The 23,559-nt window shown below is 36.8% G+C and overlaps 2 non-coding genes across 2 annotated transcripts; both read right to left on the reverse strand.

Annotated features, from left to right (window-relative positions):
- Positions 1-13,918: 13,918 nt before the first annotated feature.
- On the reverse strand, positions 13,919-13,990 carry trnae-uuc (transfer RNA glutamic acid (anticodon UUC)). The gene has a single exon. It is a non-coding gene; the product is annotated as a tRNA-Glu (tRNA).
- A 450-nt stretch (positions 13,991-14,440) lies between these two features.
- Positions 14,441-14,512, reverse strand: trnah-gug (transfer RNA histidin (anticodon GUG)). The gene has a single exon. It is a non-coding gene; the product is annotated as a tRNA-His (tRNA).
- Between the last annotated feature and the right edge of the window lie 9,047 nt (positions 14,513-23,559).

Genomic DNA, 23,559 nt, shown 5'->3' on the forward strand with positions numbered 1-23,559 from the left:
CATTGTTTGTTGTGCAGATATTATTATAATATTTGAAAATTAAAATATAGGCATCAATTATTTGTATAATTTGGATCTTGAAGCAAGAAGAGGAAGAATATGATTTTCACCCTGAAGAGTGAACAAGGCACGTAACTTTCATCCTTACATGCTTTCAACTTCATCCTGCATCTTACTCAATAAGGTAATTGTTATCTTTTATTTTTTGTGCTTAATTTACAACGTTTTTTTTTTTTTTCTTTTTTCTTTTTTGGTCAATATAAGATAGTATTTAATGTTATTCAGTTTTTACTAGCATGTGGTCAGCAGGTACAAGCTAGCAGCCTAATCATTTTAGTTATCTTGTGAAGTCCTTTAGCGGCTAAATCAACAAAATTACTAGCACGCTTTTTTTTTTGCCAGATTTGGCCTGATATCATGTAAAATATAACTAGGGCTCTAAATTTTTTTCCCCCATTTTTATTACTTTTGTTGTACCGTTTGACAGTTTTGTGGTTGTGTGTTGGTTAAAATGTGCAGTATAATTACATAGCTACTGGTTAGTTGCTGGCTGTTTCAGGTTTAATGTAATTTTATTATCCTGTGAGAGTAGTTTTAAGATCGTCTTTGATGGAACAGTGGAATTATTTTGTTTATTTTGTACCTAGCCTGCAGTGTAAAGATGATAACTTGCACTTTATGCACTACATCAGTTGTTTATCATTCTTTGTGTTTGTGTGTACAGATGTCTGCCTCTGCAGCCGATGTTGAGCGTACCTTGAATCTCCCAGCAAGTCCAAGACTGATACTGCTTGGTTAGTGCCAAGGCTTGATAAACAGAACATTAGTCTGACTGCCTTCATCTTTCTTCTCATAGAAGTCATAGTCTCATAGTTTGTTGGAGCATGTTGATGCATAAATCATGACTTATTTTCTATATCAGTTACTGGTAATGAGGTGACAACAGGATGATGGATGATCAGCATAGAAACTCAAGTCATCTGTGAAGGCCAATCAAGCTTCATCTCTGGGCTTGCTGCAGTGTTAGCAACCTATTATGTTTTTAACATAAAATACAGTACCAAGAGGAAGCTGCAAGGACCCTAGAGTTTGTTCAAAGGTACACACTCTACAAAATCTTTTACAAATCTTGTCATCTTTATGTAACCTTTATGCTTCTGTATGTCTTTAATTTTCATCACTCGCGTTCATGACCTTTTGTGATTTTTTTCTGTTTTCTGTTTTTAGGCGTTTCATTGGTATTAACCCAGAGAAAGGATCAACGGCCACCCACGGGAAAGTGGTATCAAAGAAGACAGGGAAAGTGGTCCCTAAGAAGTCAGTATCTGTGAATCATTACAAAAATATCATGGACTTTACATGGGGATTCATGTAATCTCAATTACATCAAACTTTTACATCCCTGTCTTCCTGCTGGAAAACAGGGGGCAGATGATCGATGAGGAAGTGCAATTACAAAAAAAGGACAGTGCAACAAGGTAAAGCGAAGTTAAATTTTCCTTCATTCAAGTACATGATTATGAAGAGTTATTAATACTTTTTGCAGGGTGTTTGTACTGAACAATGTTTTAAAAACATTTTTGGTTACAAATTTTTTGTTTTTTTGTTTTGTTTTAGACATATTCAGTTTCTGGCTAATGCCTTTTGTCATAACACCAAATCTCCTCCTAGTTGGGGTTAATACACAGCTTAGGCACCATAAAACCACAGTGGTAGACAGGGCTGGGGATTGTTTACAATATTAAATACCAATACCAATACCCTGTAAGTCTTTCCAATACCAATAAGTACTTCATACTCATACTTCATAGGCGCATTGAATTACAGCAAATCATTAGATTTTTACTACAAATGCATTTGGAAGGTCTCCAAATTGTTAATAAATACATGTTGATAAATACAGAACGTGTTATCCTAAATGAAAGGACATTTGATTAGTTCATACAACTATCTTTTAGCAAGTTCATACAACTATTATTCTAACCCTATAGACAAAACCCAGCCCTATACACAATGTCATAAAAGATGGCAGTAAGATAGCTGTGTAAGTTGTTTGTATACCTACTGTATATGAAAACCTGTTTGACAATATGTATTTTAAGAGTTTTAATACGTAAAATGTTGTAGCTACTGAATTTATTTATGTTGTAATGGCATATTTTTTGCCATAGTTGTCTATTCAACATGAGAAGTGGTTGAAATTGTAAACTGTAATTGTTTCTGTTTCATTTTATACTAGTTTAATTAAAGCACCTTGTTTCTGAACCCTTGTGATTTTAAGGGTTTTATTTTGAAAAGCGCATTAACTTTCAGCAGTATGATATTGTAGTTATTTTTCACAGCAATTAACTGTTAATGGAGAATACAGTAGGAGCTGTAAAATAAGGACAAAATATCTGACAGTATCATACTGTAAAAATAAGAAATATTTATAGTACAGTACTGTAATATTTTTACAGTTATAAGCTGTTGTTTTAGGTTAGAGTAGGCATACTGTAAAATTACTGCCAACAACTGGCAAATCTAGCTGCCTGCTCTTTACTGTAAATTATCAGCAAAATGTCTTCCAGTGTTGTTTAACCCACTGTACATCATCTTACTGAGACTAATGTCTGATGATTTAAAGGTGCAATAGTTTTTTTTCCCTTCCCTGGGAGATATGTAGGACACGAGTAAAACCCCAAACAAAGCAAAACACTGGATTAAAATGACATTAACTGTAAATTATAAATATATGTGCATGCATGAAGGCATAAAGAAGATTTTCATCATGGTTTAATGTTTTTTTGGTACTTTGCATGTTTAGAAAATAAGTTTTTCTTTTTGTTGCCTCAAGGGGTAGTTTTTATGGAAGTTTTTGCTGACAATGTGTTTTGATGTCATCACATATTATCACGTATTTTTACACAGTATAAAAATATTTCTTATCTTTTTTTGATTTAATGTTACTTCTTTAAACACATTTTGCCCAGAAAAATGGACATAAAGTTGTTCTATGGAAAGCAAGAGCAAGACGTTAGGCAAATCATATCTGACAGTGAGGAGGAGTGGAATGGAGAAAAAGGTTTAAGCAAAAGAGGTCAAATAATTTTCATTTAGGGTTTGGAATTTTTAGCTCATTTGTACACATCCAAGTCTAATGAGTTGATTTATTTCCTGTAGTAGAATGGTTGTGATAGGTTTATGCAGCAGACAGCATAAAAAAAATAGTACTCAAATGTCACCCTGTTTTATTTTTGCTGTGCTTTCATTGGCACTTGAAACTTACGTTTTGTATGTTTTTATAGATAGTCAAGATAGATGTAATACCACGGAGGATGATGAAGGTGTAATTCTGTCTGAAGATGATGAGGTTCTTTCTGAACCCCTCGATGGAAAACATGTCTCACCACTGTGCCTCCAGTTCACCCTGAATGGTTACAGATCCCTCCATCAGCTGGTGAAATTCTGTTTCAAACAACTTCTCTGTGATGACCTCTATGATCTTATGATCTATGATTGTTCATGAGTCAAACCTGTACAGCATCCAGTGAAACCCTGCCAAGCCCCTTAACCTTACTGTCCAAGAACTTGAACAGTTCTTCGGTACTTTACTCCACATGTCATTATTCGTTCATCCAGCTACCCTCATGTTTTGGAGCCACAGTAGTCGCACTGCATGTGTTGATGATGTGATGTCTCTTGTGTGGAGGGAGGTAATCAAAAGATTTCTTAATTTCAATAACAATAGCTTACAGCCCATATCTTGGCTAATCTACAGACGGGATTGTGCCAACAATGGAATGATGTGACCATATGCATCTGTATGCCTTCAAGTCCCAAATAGCGCATAATCTGTGCAAATCAACGAAAGATGGGAGGAAGAGGGGACGAACCAGCGGTGGGATTTCCAAACAGTATGAGGAGAAGAGAAGGAAGCAGGGGCCACGGCTCCCATTCCTAACCAGGATGTCTGCTTGGACAATACCTCACATTGGCCAATAAGAAGGGAAGGTGCAGAGTTCCGGGGTGTACAGGAACACCCAAAGTGATGTGTAAAAAGTGTAATTTACACCTCTGTTTCACAGCAGAGAAGAACTGTTTTTTGAAATTTCACACAGAGTGAAGTACATGCAGTACAAGAAACACACTACATGAAACAAACACACACTTGGATCAAATACAATATGTAAATATGTTCGAAGTGCTTTTAACTTTTGCGCTGAATAATTTTGTGACATTGTTAAAGGAATTTGTAAATGTGTATTACACTCTTGAACCTTGTTTTATGATCTGTGAATTCATAATTTTCTCTGTGATTCTGTACCATTGTCACACAAACGTTGATGATGTGGAATTATTTGTATCATGGACCAGCAAAATGTGTTAAAAGTCGAATACCTCCGTACATATTTAATGACCTTTCACAGAAAAAAAACAACCTTTTGGCATTCAAACAGGTTCAGTCTGCCATCTGATTATTGACATTATTATTAGTTTATAGCATCCAATGAGGTTTATTATAGTATTAAAAAAAATCATGTTAATCTAACATCAGCTGTGATATTGTCAGGATACACAACAGTTAGCATTCTAGCTATGTGTGTGTGTCTGAATATGGACTGCAGTGTGGATCTTGAGGATGAACATCCCTGGTCCTGTAATGTGTAATGTGTAGTATAACGTTTCTATACACTGGAGTGCACAGAAAATGAGACTCCTTTGCCAGCCTAGAAGACATGAACTATCTAACAGTCTATCTAATTTGAAAAGGCATGTTCGAGACAAGTTCACTAACATTAACTAGCTACATTTAAACTAGTTAGCGTGTTTTCTTTGCTAACGCAGCTTGCAGTAGCTAACAGATTTGGCTAAGCAGCAGATCAAATTTCAATTCAGTTTATTTGTATAGCACCTTTTACAATGGACATTGTCTCAAAGCAGCTTTACAAAAGAAATTTAAGTTAATGGTAAATATTGCAAAAAGGGCACAATAGTTGGGGAGAAAAAAATACTTTTCACCTGAAAACATAACATTATCCTTCATTTTTTTATGAGTACATTCATAAAAAAAGAGAGATTTCATTCTAACCTGAACTGCTGTCAGGGCCACGCTGAACACCTTCTGACCAATCCCAATGAAGTATAACTTTTAATGTCAATACTGCACATACTTATCAAATAAAAGTCCATCAAGCGGTGTGTAATAATGTTTCTGTGTTTTTAATTAAAATCCATATTTTGGTGTGATTTAAACACATGGGTTTGTGCACTGTTACTGTAACACTCTTATGGCTGACAAGTGCATGAATTCTAGACACTGTCTCAACACAGTAGTTTATAAAGATTTAGGTCACAACAGAAGATGATTTTTACCTATTCATATTGTAAAGACTGAGCTTTATGGAACTCCAGTGATTGGTACAAGCCTCTGAAATGGCATGTTCCATTAAATATCTACACCAATACGAAGGTCATTGGAAATACCAAGATTGTGTGCACGTGTGCATGTGTACGCATGTTTGTCTAGACATGCTGGATGGGAGAGTATGTGATGATAGGATGATATATTTTAGTTTGTAGTCTTTCAGTTAGAACTCCATCACCATTTCCCACAAAAATAATAATAAACATCATTTATTTAGAGTAAGCGCTCTGTGTGCTGCCATTGTCCAGTATAAAGTCCATTATGATTAACTCATGTTAATAAGAAGAATATGAACAATAAAATAATTACAACACAGGACAGCTGTTCTAACTGTTAGATAAGCTTTATTAACTCCACTAAATTAATACACTAGCCTTCAAAATAAGGAATGTACAAAACAGAAAAGAAATATATAAAAGCTGGACACTTTATAGCCTTGCTAAGGCCATAATAAAATATATAGTGGGGTCCAAATGTCTGAGACCACTAGTAAAAATGCTTCTTTTTGGCATTTTTTTCTAATTTAATACATCAATTTGTTTTACAGATTATATTATTTGACAACAACTTTCTTTCTTTCTGCAAATCTTTGAAATTTATGCAAGATGCCTTTCTGAGCTTCTAGCATTTAGCATGTTGCTTTTTTTGCTTTAAATGAGTGTGTGCATTTGAGCTGCATGGACACCACAAGTTTATGTAAAACCTTACAAGCCATTTTAGATCAAATGCATCAGTGTGTCACTTGAACACATGCTTCAGTAAAAAAGGTCAGACATGAGGAAAATCTGACCTTTAAATAGACACCTAGAAAGAGTACAGAATCTTAAATGAACTATTGTTTACTTTCTATATTTTAAATAGGAAAAAATGCAGTTGAAGAAAAATCCCGGATTATTAAGGTGGTCACAGAATTTTGGACTTTTTTTTCAGTGGACATAATCAATACATTTATCACATTACAATTATTTATGTGAGTAATAAACCATATAAACATACTGTGATAACACTTTACATTAAGGCTCTGTTAACTTACTTTATTTACTGCATTAGTTAACATTAAAGAAATGCTTATATGAAAGCTGATACCTTCTTTATAACAGATCACCTTAGACCCTGAATCTCTTCTTGGAGCTGGATTTGATTTGTATTGTGAAATGTGAACTGACAGAAACTTCTTAACAATTACTGGTATACTTATGAAGAACAATTTACTTTAAAATAAATAACAGAACTGTAGGATGGGAATAATGAGGATTTTAGTGTTTTAAACCTAAGTGCCAGAATCTCTTCACAGAGCTTTAACTATGCGGTATTTCAAGATAATCACAGCCACATACAGTGTGATGAGATGAAATAACAATTCTCTTGGACTCAAGGTCTAAGACACATGTATGACATTCACAGTGCTGACGAGACTAAGCATGCAGGGAGGGGCTATGGGTAACAGTGGGGGTAAGTACACACATGGGTAGAGTGTAAGTATAAGAGTATAGGGTATAAATACTGAAATCACAAAAAAGTACATTCAAAATGAAAATTATACATTATAGAAAACACAGGGTCCAAAGCTTTAAAGTTCAGTAATGCTTCTAAAAGTAACCTGAGATGAATGAAATTTAAAGTGACACAGTGTGTAGTAAGGTGTTAAGTCAGTAGCCTGTGTTATTCCTGCTGCCACCTCTGTATGATGGCCTTCTGCCTCTTTAAACAGCTGAGCACACAGACCGTCAGCCAAATATGGCAATTCTGTAAACTTTTACATTCATCCTGAAGGAAATTTCAGAGTGCTTTAAGTGAAGGAAAGTGCAGGGACAGGCCTTGTTTTCTTTCCACATCCTCCAGCTGAAATTAATCACCAGACCTAACTTATAAACACTGATTCAGATGTCTGAAACTGAAGTGTTTAAAAAAGAAAAGAAAAGAAAAGCTATTTATTATATCAGGAAGTACAAGTATAAAAACAAATTTCATTCAAGTCATTTAATTCATTTATTATTTCTATTTCATTAAGTGGTTACAGGCTGGTCTTCCTGTGAAAGTATATAAAGAGACTTAATGCATTACTTCTATACTCTGTGGTACCTGATAGTAAGTCTCCTGTATTAGGTCAATTCTCAATCTCACCACAGGATGGCAGTATCGGATACAGCTTATATAAAACAAGGCGAAACCTAGAACTACCTCATCATCATTAGATTACATATCCAACAGTGAGATTGATTTGTTGTGAGAAAGCCTAGTGCGTAAATTGATTGAAATAATAAGTTGCTGAATTTTCTCAGGAACAGTCATCTAGTTCAATTCAGTGAATGTCAGATGATGTTTGTGTGTTGCCAGGTGTGTGGTTTTTAGACCAAACAATTATTTCAGGTCTTGTGTGTGGCACATGTTCCATAATACTTCGTGCCAAGTAAGAATGTCACTTTTGAGAAGTTTTTCTCTGCTGACCAAACACAAGGAGTGAGTTTTGACCAGTACCTTGCGGAACTGCACACACTAAGTAAGACTTGTGAATTTGGAGATTTTAGAGATTCAATGCTGAGGGACAAAATAGTCTGTGGGATTCCTGATAATGGTCTCAGGGAAAGACTGTTATGTGAAGCAGCTCTGACACTGGAGAAAGCAGTCAATATGTGTAGACCTAAAGTTAACTACAGCTAGTAGTTAGTGTAAGTGACCTTTCATCTGAGGGTTTCATCAGTTTTCAAGATTCTAACACAGAAGCAGTCACCCACACGTTACACAGCATACAGATCAGAAGAGTGAATGTCAGAATGAATTTACTGAATGTCATGACTTTCTGCTGGAAAGCTTTAAAAAGGTCTGTTTGCAGGTCCGAAACCGGAGACAGTGGCTGAGTTCTGGAGAATGGTTTGGGAGCACAAATCTGCCACCATAGTCATGCTGACTAACATAAGAGAGAGAAAAGAGGTAAAACACATGAATATAGCACACAGTTTGCTCTGGAAATGCTTGTAAAGGTTAAATGGTTTTGAATCTGCATGTGTTTCTAGGAAAAATGCTGTCAGTACTGGCCAGAGCAGGGCTGCTGGCTGTACGAATGTGTGAGGGTGTCTGTGGAGGATGTAACGGTGCTGGTCCACTACACTATCCAGAAGTTCTGTGTGCAATATGTAAGTCTGAAATAAACAAATGAACAGAAGAATAAAGAATGCAGAATTGCAAGTATATATACCGTACACTGGCTCATGGTGATTTGTGAGGAATTTCATATATATAATGTAAACATAAATATGCTAATTCAGGCTAATTCCAGAAACAAACAATGTGATTTCTGTGGCATTTCACACTGACACTGTGGACCATATGTGTGTATGTGATGTAGCACTAAATGTGATGCCCTCTTTTATGTTTTAATCAACATGCTGGAGAGCTTCAATGTCTTTTTAGCCACTTCACTTTACTTAGCATTTTGCACAACATTTCTTATAGCACAACTTGCGGTTCCCCTCTAAACTGTCCAGACGCACACACACACACACACCCGGAACCAAAATCACATGTAATCATTCATAACATCACATCTTCCCCACTTTAAAAGTAAAGCACTATCTTTGGGATTCTTTACTTCTATTACTAACTTTTATGCAAAAAACAACCTTTTTTTTCTTTTATCTAACAGTAACACAATAGTTGCAGTTTAACTGTGAGATATTACAATCAACCTTTTTCTTTTTCAACTACCCCAGTCCTTGAAATATTTAACAAATTTCAATAAGCCTTTCAGGAGGTCTAACAGGTCATCTTGGTCTGCAATACATCGCAGGAGAAACATTATTGTTGCAGATTTTGCCTCCACATCTTCAACATTTACTCTTTGGGATTTTCATTCTTTGCAGCTTTTGCTTTGCAAAATGTGTTTTGCTCCTCTTTTTTAATGGCCTGCACTGCAGCATCTTCTCTATGTAGTTCTTGGCTTGTGCACAAGTTATTTCAGCAGGTCTACACATATTGACTGATTTCTCCAGTGTCAGGGTCAGGGTCTTTCCCTGAGACCATTATCAGGAATCCCACAGACTATTTTGTCCCTCACCATTGAGTCTCTAAAATCTCCAAATTTCAATATTTCATTGTGGAAATAAATACTGTGACCTCTACTACTCTACTACTCTGATCTCATGGAAATCCAGAAAACAGCCAACAGTAGCATTATCTACTTGCGAAGCAGAATACATGTCCTTATCATCAGCCATTCAGGAATTTATCTACTTAGAGCAGCTACTCAAAGGTATGGATACATACCAATACGCACAAACAAAAGTGTATGAAGACAACCAAGGTACAATAGCAATAGCCAGAAACCCAGTTTACAGGCAAAGGTGCAAGCACATTGACATCAAGTAGCACTTTATAAAGGAAACTGTGAATGATGGCAAGGTAATCTTGGAATACCTACAGAGCAAATGGTTGCTGACATTATGACAAAGCCAGCCACTAAGCTAAAGTTAAAGAGGTTTGCTCGAGACATGTTTGGTACTTAAAAGAGTAAAAGGTTTATGTTTACATCGTTTATGTGAAAGAGAAGCCTTATTTGTTATTTTGTTTTCAGGTAACTTAATAAGCTAAGAGCAAGTGTGGGTGTTAAGTATTGCACTCTTACTCGTTAGATTACGGCATCAGCCGAACTACTCTTGTTTTATTGAATGTATTACGGTTCATTTGGGTGTGATGTCATTACGTTATACAATGCACTCTATGTAAAACGTTTATAGTGTTAATGTCGGATGTACAGAGCCGATGCTCGTTCAAGTTTATTAATAAATGTTCCAAAGAAGTTGATAATGAGACGTGTAACATTCTGTTTGTTTTCATACGTGTGTTCAAGCCCATTCAAATCCATTTTAAAACAAATGAGACAAGTCTTTAAAGAGCAAATGGTGGCATATAAAATAAGAGCTGTGTCTGTGCTTATGGTATCTGTCTGCATCTCAGTCTGTCCATAAGCTGAGGTGTTACAAACAGCAGAACTGATTACTGGAAGAGTTTAAGAGTGAACAGATATTTAGAGACTGATATGAAGTTTTTCCAGAGGATGAAAGCTGATTTATACACTGTAAAAAAAATCAAAAGTTGAGAAACCGAAAACTAAATTAAAAAATTAAGGCAACCGGCTTCAGGCTTTCAGTTTCCTAAACCTGTAGAGTAATAAGTTTAACAACAAGCAACAAGATTTAATTTTTAAGATAAACTGACTTGAATTGAAATGAAAGTGTCCAGAAAATGATATTCTTTGTAGACCTTTTCCAAGACAGAATATGAGTCAATCCAACTTGAATAAATGCTATTATTTATTGAATAACATTTAATAAAACCAAGGCATTGAGCCTCAATAACTCTCCAGTAAACAGAACCAAATGACCACAACCAAAAATCCAGACATTATTCATGGCACTGAATATACATTTTACAAAAAGCTCTCTTTTCAATATTAATATAATTTATCTTCAGTAAAATATCAATTATAAAGCAATAAATCGATACAAACATGAAAGAAAGTTTGCAAATAGGAATAAAAAAACGATATAAAATTTTGCACCAATTATAAAAGAGTAAGCCTGAATTAAACAATGGTACATAAACAATCTGAGTCCAAGGAGTGAAAAAAGCAGTATTAGAGATTTTGAGACCAAAACAAATAAAAAGAACAAATAATCACTGAATACAAAACACAACTAGATGAAATATTGAGAAATATACAACGACGACTTTTTCTGGATTCACTGCTATGGCCATGAAACTACAGTCTGAACCTTTTGAGTCAGCAAGTATTCTGTATATTTCTAAGTAATCAGATTTGGGTAAAACAATGGAAAAAGACCAAAAATGACTTTGCTATGGCTTCACAGCTGCAGCTTGAACAGTTCAACAAACAAGTCCAACAAACTCAGCTCCAATAACAAAACTATGAAAGTGCATAGATAACTGTTAACTTTTTTATAAACAGCAGCCAAGATTAAACATCCAGCTTCAGAAGCTTATTCTTCAATGACTGCACTCTTGCAGTACACTGAGAGCCAAGGTGCAGAAATAATGTCTGGGTCACCTCGAAGGTATACTTCTTCGGGTACTCAATGTTAAGTGCATAAATGATACCAAAAAGTAAAGCAAATGCATTTGGCAGGTCATCAACATCATCAAGCACAATTTTCTCTTCCAGCACCACAGCTATACTTCTTGTGTTTGGGTTGGTTATTGCCACATCTTCAACAAAACTGAGGATATCTACTTCGAGTCCCTTAGTGCAGGTTTCCTTCTGGACTGTGTCCTACAGAGACAACAAACTATGGGTCAAAATCAATACAGGACAAAAATAAGAAAAAGAAGAAGTGTCTTGCTCAAGGGTACAATCAAGGAAGTTATGTTTTGTGCTGGGGCTTGAACACACACCCTTCTTATCAGAGACTCAAAGCCATCACTACAGCTAGCTTGCACTGCTTCACTGGAATCTTTAAGTGCCATTAATTCAGTGGGAGAAATAGCTGAATCAATGCAAACTAGTTATGGTGTTGCTCTGGCATGGTTGTAATGGCTCAGTGACAGAAGGCTTGATCAGAAGGTTGTGTTCAAATTCCAGCACACTTCCAAGCAGCATTGGTTGAGTAAGACCCTTATCTTTCAGCTTAGTTGTATCCTACATCAGTCAAATGAGCAAGTGTGCTGGGTTATGTGTCATTTTATGCAACATTAAGATATTACAGCACTTTACTGACGACCCAATTGTCAGTCAACTGCTGTAAAATTTAGAGCGTTTTGGTTTCTTATGTTCACTAATCATTAAAATATTTAATACACTTACATTTTTGTTTTAAGGCGAGTCGTTTGGGTTGTAGTCTATACACTCCCAATAGCACATTCTGAATGCCCTTAAAATGCAATTTGAGAAAGGATAGCATTCTCACAAACGTCTCCACAGGCCAGCCATGTTAGACATGACGGATAAGATAAAAAATATTACCAGATACGTTCTCAGTAGATTGTCCTCCTTTTCTCTCAGAAACAAGGGAAGGCCACAAAGTGCTGCAGATTTCCTGTGTGTCAGGATAGCAGTGGTCTAAAACACAAATAGGAAGCAGGAAAAACATGGACAAAGTAAATGGCTTTTACTACAGCTAACATTTGTAGTATGCAGTCATGTTTTTTAAAACCTCACAATTTGAAGTAAACTGATGTTGTTACCCGTTCATCAAGTCTGTCTAGGAGTATTTGAATTTCTCCTCCCAAGGCTCCACTTCTTGATCTATAGAGCTTGATCAATCGTGGTGCAAGTGAGTCCAAGTAACTAAGAAAGATCTGCCTGAGATCAACTCGAGTAACTCTGTAGAATTCTGCATATATCTGCAAAAAATAGAAATAGTTCAAATTCACTACTCTAATGTTATGTTTGGGGATGAAAACATGCACTAAAATAAACTGCTGTAAAAATATATCAGATGATTTTTTTTTTCAACTTTTGTTTGCATAAATCTGTTAATCAACCTCAGTTCTGATCAAAACTACTAAATGTTCAAAAACATCCAGGATTTTAACTCTTTAATTGCCAAGTTCATAAATGATGTCACTGATTTGGGGAAAAACAATATATAAAGTGATTGTGGACTGGAGATTTTTTTACTTTTTATCACAGTCTTGGACATGTCAAAGATTAGTAACAACATTAGCTTTGATGCATTTTTAGTTTTTTTTGCAGCATCAGATTAAATTTTTTCTCCCTAATTTACTGTTGGTGGCTGTTTTTGCCCCATAGACTTCCATTATAACCACATTTTTTGTCTGCACAGCCATGACACTATATAATCATGCATTCTTGATTGTTGCTGGTTTTCCCTGTTGGGAAGAGGTAAAGTTTGTGATTTTTACTGTTGATGACCAAGTGGCACCATTAACCCTTTAGATAGGCCTGAGCAAAGAAAGCTTAGTTTCTGGCTTTTGTGTGTGTGTGTGTGAGTGTGAGAAAGTGAGAGAGACCACCCACCCTGGTGCAGAACACCATGGTCATGAGTTATATTCTGAAATGGGGGAGGAATGTGATCCTCATCAGCACAAGGCACCGCGAGGCAGTGGTGACAATGTTCATAAATCTGATGCAGAGTAGATATTTTACAGAAAAAATGGAAAAGTGTATCGCTGAAGGATTTTAAGGTAGTTTCAAACTGGCTTTACCATCAAGAAAAGACAAGCATTTCATACACAGGCCATACATAGGTTTAGTCTGTACTTCTCACCATCCAAAGGCCACAGGTGCAGAAATACACTTTGTTTTTGTGTACTCCATGTAGTTGTGAGGGCTGAGGTACATATTTTGATTTTCTCAGACACATCAAGGTTAGTGTGCAAAGGTCTCTCTCTAACTTTCACACACACCCACATGATAACAACTACTGCTGAGCAACAAAAGCTAGATTTCAGTTCACCACCAGGTTCCCGGCCGTTATTAACTGAACGATTTGGTGAACTCCTCGCCAGTTCTGCGGACAATCCAATAAAGTCGCGTTCCCATACCGGGAGTCGAACCCGGGCCGCCTGGGTGAAAACCAGGAATCCTGACCGCTAGACCATATGGGAGGGCTCCCTGGGAGAGTTGAGATCGGCGTTTTACTCGACCACCAAGCAGTTTGAGCTCCAGCGTGGTATCATCCAGAGCTTTGCATGGGAACCTTGCATTGCAGAGCACAAAATCGGCCAGCGCTGACCGAGCATTCAGCTACTCGAGCTGTCACTCCAGCGGAAGATCAGCCACTAGACAGAGCGTGGGCTGGTGTTCCTGGTGCAGAAAGCCAGCATACCTCCTAGTACAGGACTCTCCGCATTTCAGGGATTGTGGGAGGTGTTACTCTGCCAGCAATTCGGCAGCTGGAGTCTGTGGCACACCTCTGGGCTCTTAAAAGGCAGCCGAGTCAGCCAGGAGTCGAACCTAGAATCTTAAGGGGAGCGGGGTCCTACCTGCTTATGCTTTTCAAGTGACAAATGGCCAAAAGCTATACCTAGCATTCAACGGTGATGTGGAAAAGCCAATGCCGTGACCCGGATTCGAACCAGGGTTTCTGCGGCCACAACACAGAGTACTAACCACTATACGATCGCGGCACCCCACACACCTGGGCTAGCAGGAAAAAGGAGCTGCTACATGTTGTGATATGGGTTCTGGCGCCCCTCTGGCCTGGTGCAGTGGCTTTTGATTTAGACATGATTGGAATAGTTGTAGTCTTTTTTGACACTATATCGAGAGACGAACAGATTCATACCCAAATGATACCTTCTGTGCTTTTTAAATAAAAAAAAACAAACAAATAAATTAAAAAATCCTGCAACCCGGATACACTACATGATTAGTTCTATTGACACTGGGACTGACACTCACAGACACCGAGAGAGAAAATAAGCCAAAAGAGAGTTCTCCTCAGTTCATCAAGAAGATTAAGAACGATTTAAGTTGAAGAGGTCAATGGTACTGTGGCTTTGGTTATGTAACGTTTTGCGCAGTGAATCGAAATGAACACAACACCAACATGCTGCTGGCTGCAATCGGTGATCGTTTTCGGATTCCGTTGAGGAAGCGTTCCCGGCCGTTATTAACTGAGCGATTTGGTGAACTCCTCGCCAGTTCTGTGGGTAATCCAATAAAGTCACGTTTAACGGTAACATTATTAGCTAGATGGCATATTCTTCTGCTATGGAAACAAATTCTCCCTCCATCTTTTGATGACTGGCAGTAAGATGTTATGAGCTTCATTCATTTGGATAAAATTAGGTACACAATAAAGGGCAATACTGGCAGATTTTCTGAAACTTGGGGCCATTAATTTTTATTTATTTCTGATTATGTGAATTCTTCTTCTATAGTTGGTCAGTCTAATCATTAGGATGTCCTTATAATTGTGGCTTGATCAAGTATGTGCACTGTGTATACATAATTTATATTAATGTTTTGTTTGCTGATGTAAACGATTGTGATTATATTTAGTTAGTTAGTTAGTTAGTTAGTTAGTCTCTAAACTCAAACTCAGTTTCTTCTGTACATATTTGACATACACTATTTTTTGGTTTGTATAACTGTATATATATAATCAGAAAGAGGACATTCTTAAAAAAGAGAGATTTGATTTGAAACCTGAACTGCTATCAGGTCCATGCTGAACACCTTCTGACCAATCCAAATCAAGTATAAATTTTAATCTCAATACTGCACATAATTATCAAATAAAAGTCTATCAAGCTGTTATCCAAAAGTCTGAAATAATGTTTCTCTTAAGTGTTTTAATTCAAATCCATATTTTGGTGTGATTTATACACATGGGTTTGTCCATTCTGACTTTTGGACGCTTTATTATGTCCATTTTATGATGAAACAGGAAAAGACTTTGAAAATCATCTGTCATTTTCTGATCACGTTAAATATCAACACAACTAGACTGAAATATACAGGTAAGATATGCAACTAATTGTAACATGAACAGAGCAAGATATAAACTGATATCTACTGGTTTCCTGTCAGGGTTGTGGACTGTTTTCTGGTCACTAGAGGCCCCCACTGTCTTTTTGTTGGTGTCCAGTCTCTGTCATTATGTCTAATAGGTGTCTCCTGTGCTTTGTTTAGGTTTGTGTATTTAAGTCACCCTTTTCCTCCACAAATACTTTGCTTAGTGTTTCCTGTACCTTGATTAAGTCTAGGTCAGCCGTGTGCTCTGGTTTATGGCCTTGTCCTTAAAAGACTTTGTGCATCTGGTATAGTTCTTTGTTTTGATTGATTGACAAGTGCTCTTTTGAATGCCTTATGGATTTATTTTGTGGACTAATTAGAATGACTTTTTGGAAGTATTGACTTTGTTTTTTGATTAGACTCCTGTGAACCTATTGTATGCTTTTGGATTAACCTTGTGGATTTTGGGGATTTATTCTTTGGAACTACTGTCAAGTCTTTTGAGCTGACTTGTTGGATTTGTTTTGTGGATTATTTGACTTGCATTATTATCTAATTAAAGATAAGTAAACATTTCTCCAGAACTGTGATCTGGTTATCTGTATTTGTGTTCAGCCCCCTTTGATTGTGTTCAGGTTTTCTCACTAGTCTTGCCCTCACTTGCCACCATAACCTACTGTTCCTTCATTGGACCACTTTTGATAGATACTGACTACTGCAGACCAGGAACACGCCACAAGAGCTGCAGTTTTGGAGATGCTCTGATCCAGTCATATAGCCATCACAATTTGGTCCTTGTCCATACTGTAGGCTTGCCCATTTTTTCTGGTAAAAACCTATAAACTATAATGTGCTCACCATACAAATAGATGTACGATAATACTGGATTCAGGAAGCTTCTGCAGATGACAGCAGAGGAGTTTGATATCTTGCTGGGGATGGTTGGACCTCTCATAACCAAGCAGCACACACAAATGAGACGGGCCATATCCCCAAAAGAGCGTCTAGCTGTGACCATGCGGTTTTTGGCAACAGGTGGGTCTGGCAGAACAATATTTGATTCAACAAGTATTACTTTTAAGTGTGTATTGCTATATTTTATAGTTACTTTATTTCTTGTGCAGGCGAAACGTTCAGTTCCCTCAGTTTCCAATACAGGGTTGGGGTAAGCACCATTTCTAACATAGTCATGGAGACCTGTGCTGCTCCTGTAGGTACTCACTGATTCCCAACATTTACTCAAATGCTGTACTTAAAGGACACATTTTGTACATTGGTAAAAAATAACTTTTAGTAAAATTAGCTTAAAAATGAACGTCTGTTTCAGTAAAATGCATCAGTTATTTGTGATGGTCTGTGAATTCCAGCCTACAGTGTCAATTTTACTATGAGGTTAGGACCATCAAATTTTTTGTTCCAATCATTTTGTAATGATTTCAATCTTCAACATGGCCTTACTCAATATTCCAGATATCAAGTTGATGATTTTACAGAATGTTCTTTACATTATGATTATTTTATGTACAAAACAGTCACCAATAAAATGACTATCTGGGTTTTCAGTCATGTATAACTTATAACTAAAAAGTAATTTTAATAAAAGTATACATATGTATAGTTTATAAATGATCTGAATGCATCTTCCACCACTGATTACCAGTAATGTACAAAAAACAGTAGTATGCTGTGATGATCAATATAGCTATAACGTCCCAGAGTATTTGTATTTTCAAGGTCACTGCTTTTTGTATTTTAATGTTTATTCTGTAATAGTCAATGAAGCCTTAAGTAATGAATCCATATTTGCAATGCTTCAGAAATGTTTTATTTTTATGCTCTGTGACAAAGAAATAATGTTCAAATCTGTTCTTCTGTTCTTTTGCTAGACCCACAACAGAGGCAGAATGGCGTAAAATAGCGCATGATTTTCAATCTAAATGGCAATTCCCACATTGCTTATTGCGCTTGATGGTAAACACATCCGTACACAGCCTCCAGTTAAAGGTGGCAGTCTTTACCATAATTACAAGTCCAGCTTCTCTGTAATAATGATGGCTGTTGTGGATGCCAATTACAAGTTCGTCTACGCCAGTGTGTATTTTGTAGAAGAAGGAAAAGTGTCTTTCTTAAAGCATGGTGCTTCTGTTATTGATGTTAGCCTTTTATGCATAGAATACTATGTATATACTGTATCTTCAGACTATACAACTTGGGTGTACTTTGAAAGCATTGAGACAGGTGTCCATGACTGTTAGAAATAGTGCTTACCCCAACCCTGTATTGGAAACTGAGGGAACTGAACGTTTCACCTGCACAAGACATAAAGTAACTAAAATATACAGTGAGGGGAAAATTATTTGATCCCCTGCTGATTTTGTACGTTTCCCCACTGACAAAGAAATGATCAGTCTGTAATTTTAATGGTAGGTGTATTTGAACAGTGAGAGGCAGAATAACAAGAAAAAAATCCAGAAAAATGCATTTCAGAAAAGTTCTACATTGATTTGCATTTTAATGAGTGAAATAAGTATTTGATCCCCTATCAGTCAGATTTCTGGCTCCCAGGTGTCTTATACAGGTAAGGAGCTGAGATTACAGTAGGAGCACTCTCGGGGAGTGCTCTTAATCTCAGCTTGTTAAGTGTATGAAAGACACCTGTCCACAGAAGGAAGCAATCAGATTCCAAACTCTCCATCATGGTCAAGACCAAAGAGCTGTCCATGGATGTCAGGGACAAGATTGTAGACCTACACAAGGCTGGAATGAGCTACAAGACCATTGCCAAGCAGCTTGGTGAGAAGGTGACAACAGTTGGTGCGATTATTCCCAAATGGAAGAAACACAAAAGGACTGTCAATCTTCCTCTGGGGCTCCATGCAACATCTCACCTCATGGAGTTTTTCAATGATCATGAGAACGGCGAGGAATCAGCCCAGAATTACACTGGAGGATTTTGTCAATGATCTCAAGGCAGCTGGGACCATAGTCACCAAGAAAACAATTGGTAACACATTATGCCGTGAAAGACTGAAATCCAGTAGCGCCCGCAAGGTCCCCCTGCTAAAGAAAGCACATGTACAGGCTCATCTGAAGTTTGCCAGTGAACATCTGAATGATTCAGAGGTCATGTGGTCAAATGAGACCAAAATCCAGCTCTTTGGCATCAACTCAACTCGTCGTGTTTGGAGGAGGAGGAATGCTGCCTATGACTCCAAGAAGACCATCCCCACTGTCAAACATGGAGGTGGAAACATTATGCTTTGGGGGTGTTTTTCTGGTTAGGGGACAGGACAACCGCACCGCATCAAAGGGACGATGGACGGAGCCACGTACCGTCAAATCTTGAGTGAGAACCTCCTTCCCTCAGCCAGGGCATTAAAAATGGGTCGTGGATGCAAAGAGGAGTGGGCGCAAATTCCTTGAGATGTGTGCAAACCTGGTGGCCAACTACAAGAAATGTCTGACGTCTGTGATTGCCAACAAGGATTTGCCACCAAGTACTAAGTCATGTTTTGCAAAGGGGTCAGGGGTTATTTCACTCAATAAAATTCAAATCAATGTATAACTTTTTTTGAAATGTGTTTTTCTGGATTTTTTTTCTTGTTATTCTGTCTCTCACTGTTCAGATAAACCTACCATTAAAATTACAGACTGATCATTTCTTTGTCAGGGAGCAAATGTACAAAATCAGCAGGGGATCAAATAATTTTTTCCCTCACTGTATACCGTACACTGGCTAATGGTGATTTGTGAGGACTTTTATTTTTATATATTTTCATATATTTTTTATATATATATAAAAAATGTAAACATAAATATGCTAATTCAGGCTAATTCCAGAAACAAACAATGTGATTTCTGTGGCATTTCACACTGACACTGTGGACCATATGTGTGTATGTGATGTAGCACTAAATGTGATGCCCTCTTTTATGTTTTAATCAACATGCTGGAGAGCTTCAATGTCTTTTTAGCCACTTCACTTTACTTAGCATTTTGCACAACATTTCTTATAGCACAACTTGCGGTTCCCCTCTAAACTGTCCAGACGCACACACACACACACCCGGAACCAAAATCACATGTAATCATTCATAACATCACATCTTCCCCACTTTAAAAGTAAAGCACTATCTTTGGGATTCTTTACTTCTATTACTAACTTTTATGCAAAAAACAACCTTTTTTTTCTTTTATCTAACAGTAACACAATAGTTGCAGTTTAACTGTGAGATATTACAATCAACCTTTTTCTTTTTCAACTACCCCAGTCCTTGAAATATTTAACAAATTTCAATAAGCCTTTCAGGAGATCTAACAGGTCATCTTGGTCTGCAAGACATCGCAGGAGAGACATTATTTTTGCAGATTTCGCTTCCACATCTTCAGCATTTACTTTTTGGGGTTTTCATTCTTTGCTGCTTTTGCTTTGCAAAATGTGTTTTGCTCCTCTTTTTTAATGGCCTGCACTGCAGCATCTTCTCTATGTAGTTCCTTGGCTTGTGCACAAGTTATTTCAGCAGGTCTACACATATTGACTGATTTCTCCAGGGTCAGGGTCAGGGTCTTTCCCTGAGACCATTATCAGGAATCCCACAGACTATTTTGTCCCTCACCATTGAGTCTCTAAAATCTTCAAATTCACAAGTCTTACTTAGTGTGTGCAGTTCCGCAAGGTACTGGTCAAAACTCACTCCTTGTGTCTGGTCAGCAGAGAAAAACTTCTCAAAAGTGACATTCTTACTTGGCATGAAGTATTATGGAACATGTGCCACACACAAGACCTGAAATAATTGTTTGGTCTAAAAACCACACACCTGGCAACACACAAACATCATCTGACATTCACTGAATTGAACTAGATGACTGTTCCTGAGAAAATTCAGCAACTTATTATTTCAATCAATTTACGCACTAGGCTTTCTCACAACAAATCAATCTCACTGTTGGATATGTAATCTAATGATGATGAGGTAGTTCTAGGTTTCGCCTTGTTTTATATAAGCTGTATCCGATACTGCCATCCTGTGGTGAGATTGAGAATTGACCTAATACAGGAGACTTACTATCAGGTACCACAGAGTATAGAAGTAATGCATTAAGTCTCTTTATATACTTTCACAAGAAGACCAGCCTGTAACCACTTAATGAAATAGAAATAATAAATGAATTAAATGACTTGAATGAAATTTTATTTTTATACTTGTACAGAAGGCCATCATACAGAGGTGGCAGCAGGAATAACACAGGCTACTGACTTAACACCTTACTACACACTGTGTCACTTTAAATTTCATTCATCTCAGGTTACTTTTAGAAGCATTACTGCACTTTAAAGCTTTGGACCCTGTGTTTTCTATAATGTATTATTTTCATTTTGAATGTACTTTTTTGTGATTTCAGTATTTATACCCTATACTCTTATACTTACACTCTACCCATGTGTGTACTTACCCCCACTGTTACCCATAGCCCCTCCCTGCATGCTTAGTCTCGTCAGCACTGTGAATGTCATACATGTGTCTTAGACCTTGAGTCCAAGAGAATTGTTATTTCATCTCATCACACTGTATGTGGCTGTGATTATCTTGAAATACCGCATAGTTAAAGCTCTGTGAAGAGATTCTGGCACTTAGGTTTAAAACACTTAAATCCTCATTATTCCCATCCTACAGTTCTGTTATTTATTTTAAAGTAAATTGTTCTTCATAAGTATACCAGTAATTGTTAAGAAGTTTCTGTCAGTTCACATTTCACAATACAAATCAAATCCAGCTCCAAGAAGAGATTCAGGGTCTAAGGTGATCTGTTATAAAGAAGGTATCAGCTTTCATATAAGCATTTCTTTAATGTCTCTAATGCAGTAAATAAAGTTAACAGAGCCTTAATGTAAAGTGTTATCACAGTATGTTTATATGGTTTATTACTCACATAAATAATTGTAATGTGATAAATGTATTGATTATGTCCACTGAAAAAAAAATCAGCTGAATCAGAATAAACCTAAGCTTTTAAACTTTATTTGTAGAAAACATTGTTTTCCTTCTAGGATTAAGCTCTTATTAATTCTCAATATTCTTAAATGGAGGCTTGTGCTCTAGTCATCTCTTAATTTTGGGCAAACAAAATTTGCATTAGTCCACCCTCACAGGTTTTCTTTAAATTTCTTTTTAACATTTCACAGGCTGAAAGACCGAATTTGTCAAATGTCAGATTCATTCAATCACCGCAAAACAAAAGACTTGAAGAAACCAACTCGGGTAAAACAACAAATCTACGCATGGAGTCCAAAATTCTGTGACCACATTAATAATCTGGGATTTTTCTTCAACTGCATTTTTTCCTATTTAAAATATAGAAAGTAAACAATAGTTCATTTAAGATTCTGTACTCTTTCTAGGTGTCTATTTAAAGGTCAGATTTTCCTCATGTCTGATCTTTTTTACTGAAGCATGTGTTCAAGTGACACACTGATGCATTTGATCTAAAATGGCTTGTAAGGTTTTACATAAACTTGTGGTGTCCATGCAGCTCAAATGCACACACTCATTTAAAGCAAAAAAGGCAACATGCTAAATGCTAGAAGCTCAGAAAGGCATCTTGCATAAATTTCAAAGATTTTACTTCAAGTTGTTATCAAATAATATAATCTCTATAACAAATTAATGTATTAAATTAGAAAAAAATGCCAAAAAGAAGCATTTTTACTAGTGGTCTCAGACATTTGGACCCCACTATATATTTTATTATGGCCTTAGCAAGGCTATAAAGTGTCCAGCTTTTATATATTTCTTTTCTGTTTTGTACATTCCTTATTTTGAAGGCTAGTGTATTAATTTAATTGTGTTCATTTATGACAGAAATGGCCTCAATGTGTCTTAAAATGTCCTTGTTTTGTCTGTGCAGGCAACATTTATAACTGATTCCAGGTGTTTTGAGGAAATGCATCTCAAGCTCTGACATACTGCTGTGGCTGAACTTGATTTTTAAGACACTAATGTACATGGAAGTTGCTGGACAAAGCTCAGTCTGATGGTGCGGTTTTAGATCATTTGTGGCATATCTTGCTTCTTGTCATAGATAAATGTGATCTGTCTGAAAATGGAAAAATGGTGTTGGCAGTAGGACTAAAAGGGAACTGGAAGCAAACATTTTGATCAGTGGAGTTAATAAAGCTTATCTAACAGTTAGAACAGCTGTCCTGTGTGACTGAACAAAAGTGAAGCAAACAGATTTCTTCAGCAGGGGGTATCTGTCTCGTAAGCTGTTTAGTGAAGAGGAATTCTGCAGTATGATTAATGCTGTCACACCTGACTAATGGTGTCTGAACTCAAGCCACCCTACACTTGGAATAAATGAGGGACGCTGTGTCCACCTGTGTCCAGGGGGTGATGTTTCACAGCGAGGGTCTGAATTCATCTATCTAATAATCCCACTCTAATCAAACCCAGCCTTAGATATGATTTAAATTATGGTAGAATAACTATGTTACTCATATGGGAAATGTCTCAATCAATAATGCTTTACATTATGGTCCCCTTAAATGATATTATTTAACATTAGTTTACATAAACAAACCATGTATGTCAGTATTAATATACCCCGCCTACTGCTGAACAACAAAAGCTAGATTTCAGTTCACCACCAGGTAAAACAATTAGTTTGACTGAACTCAATAAATTGGTTGCTGCATTTATTGTTGAGGAGATGCAGC

The sequence above is a fragment of the Hemibagrus wyckioides genome, unplaced genomic scaffold, assembly GCF_019097595.1.
Source record: "Hemibagrus wyckioides isolate EC202008001 unplaced genomic scaffold, SWU_Hwy_1.0 Contig17, whole genome shotgun sequence".
NCBI lineage: Eukaryota > Metazoa > Chordata > Actinopteri > Siluriformes > Bagridae > Hemibagrus > Hemibagrus wyckioides.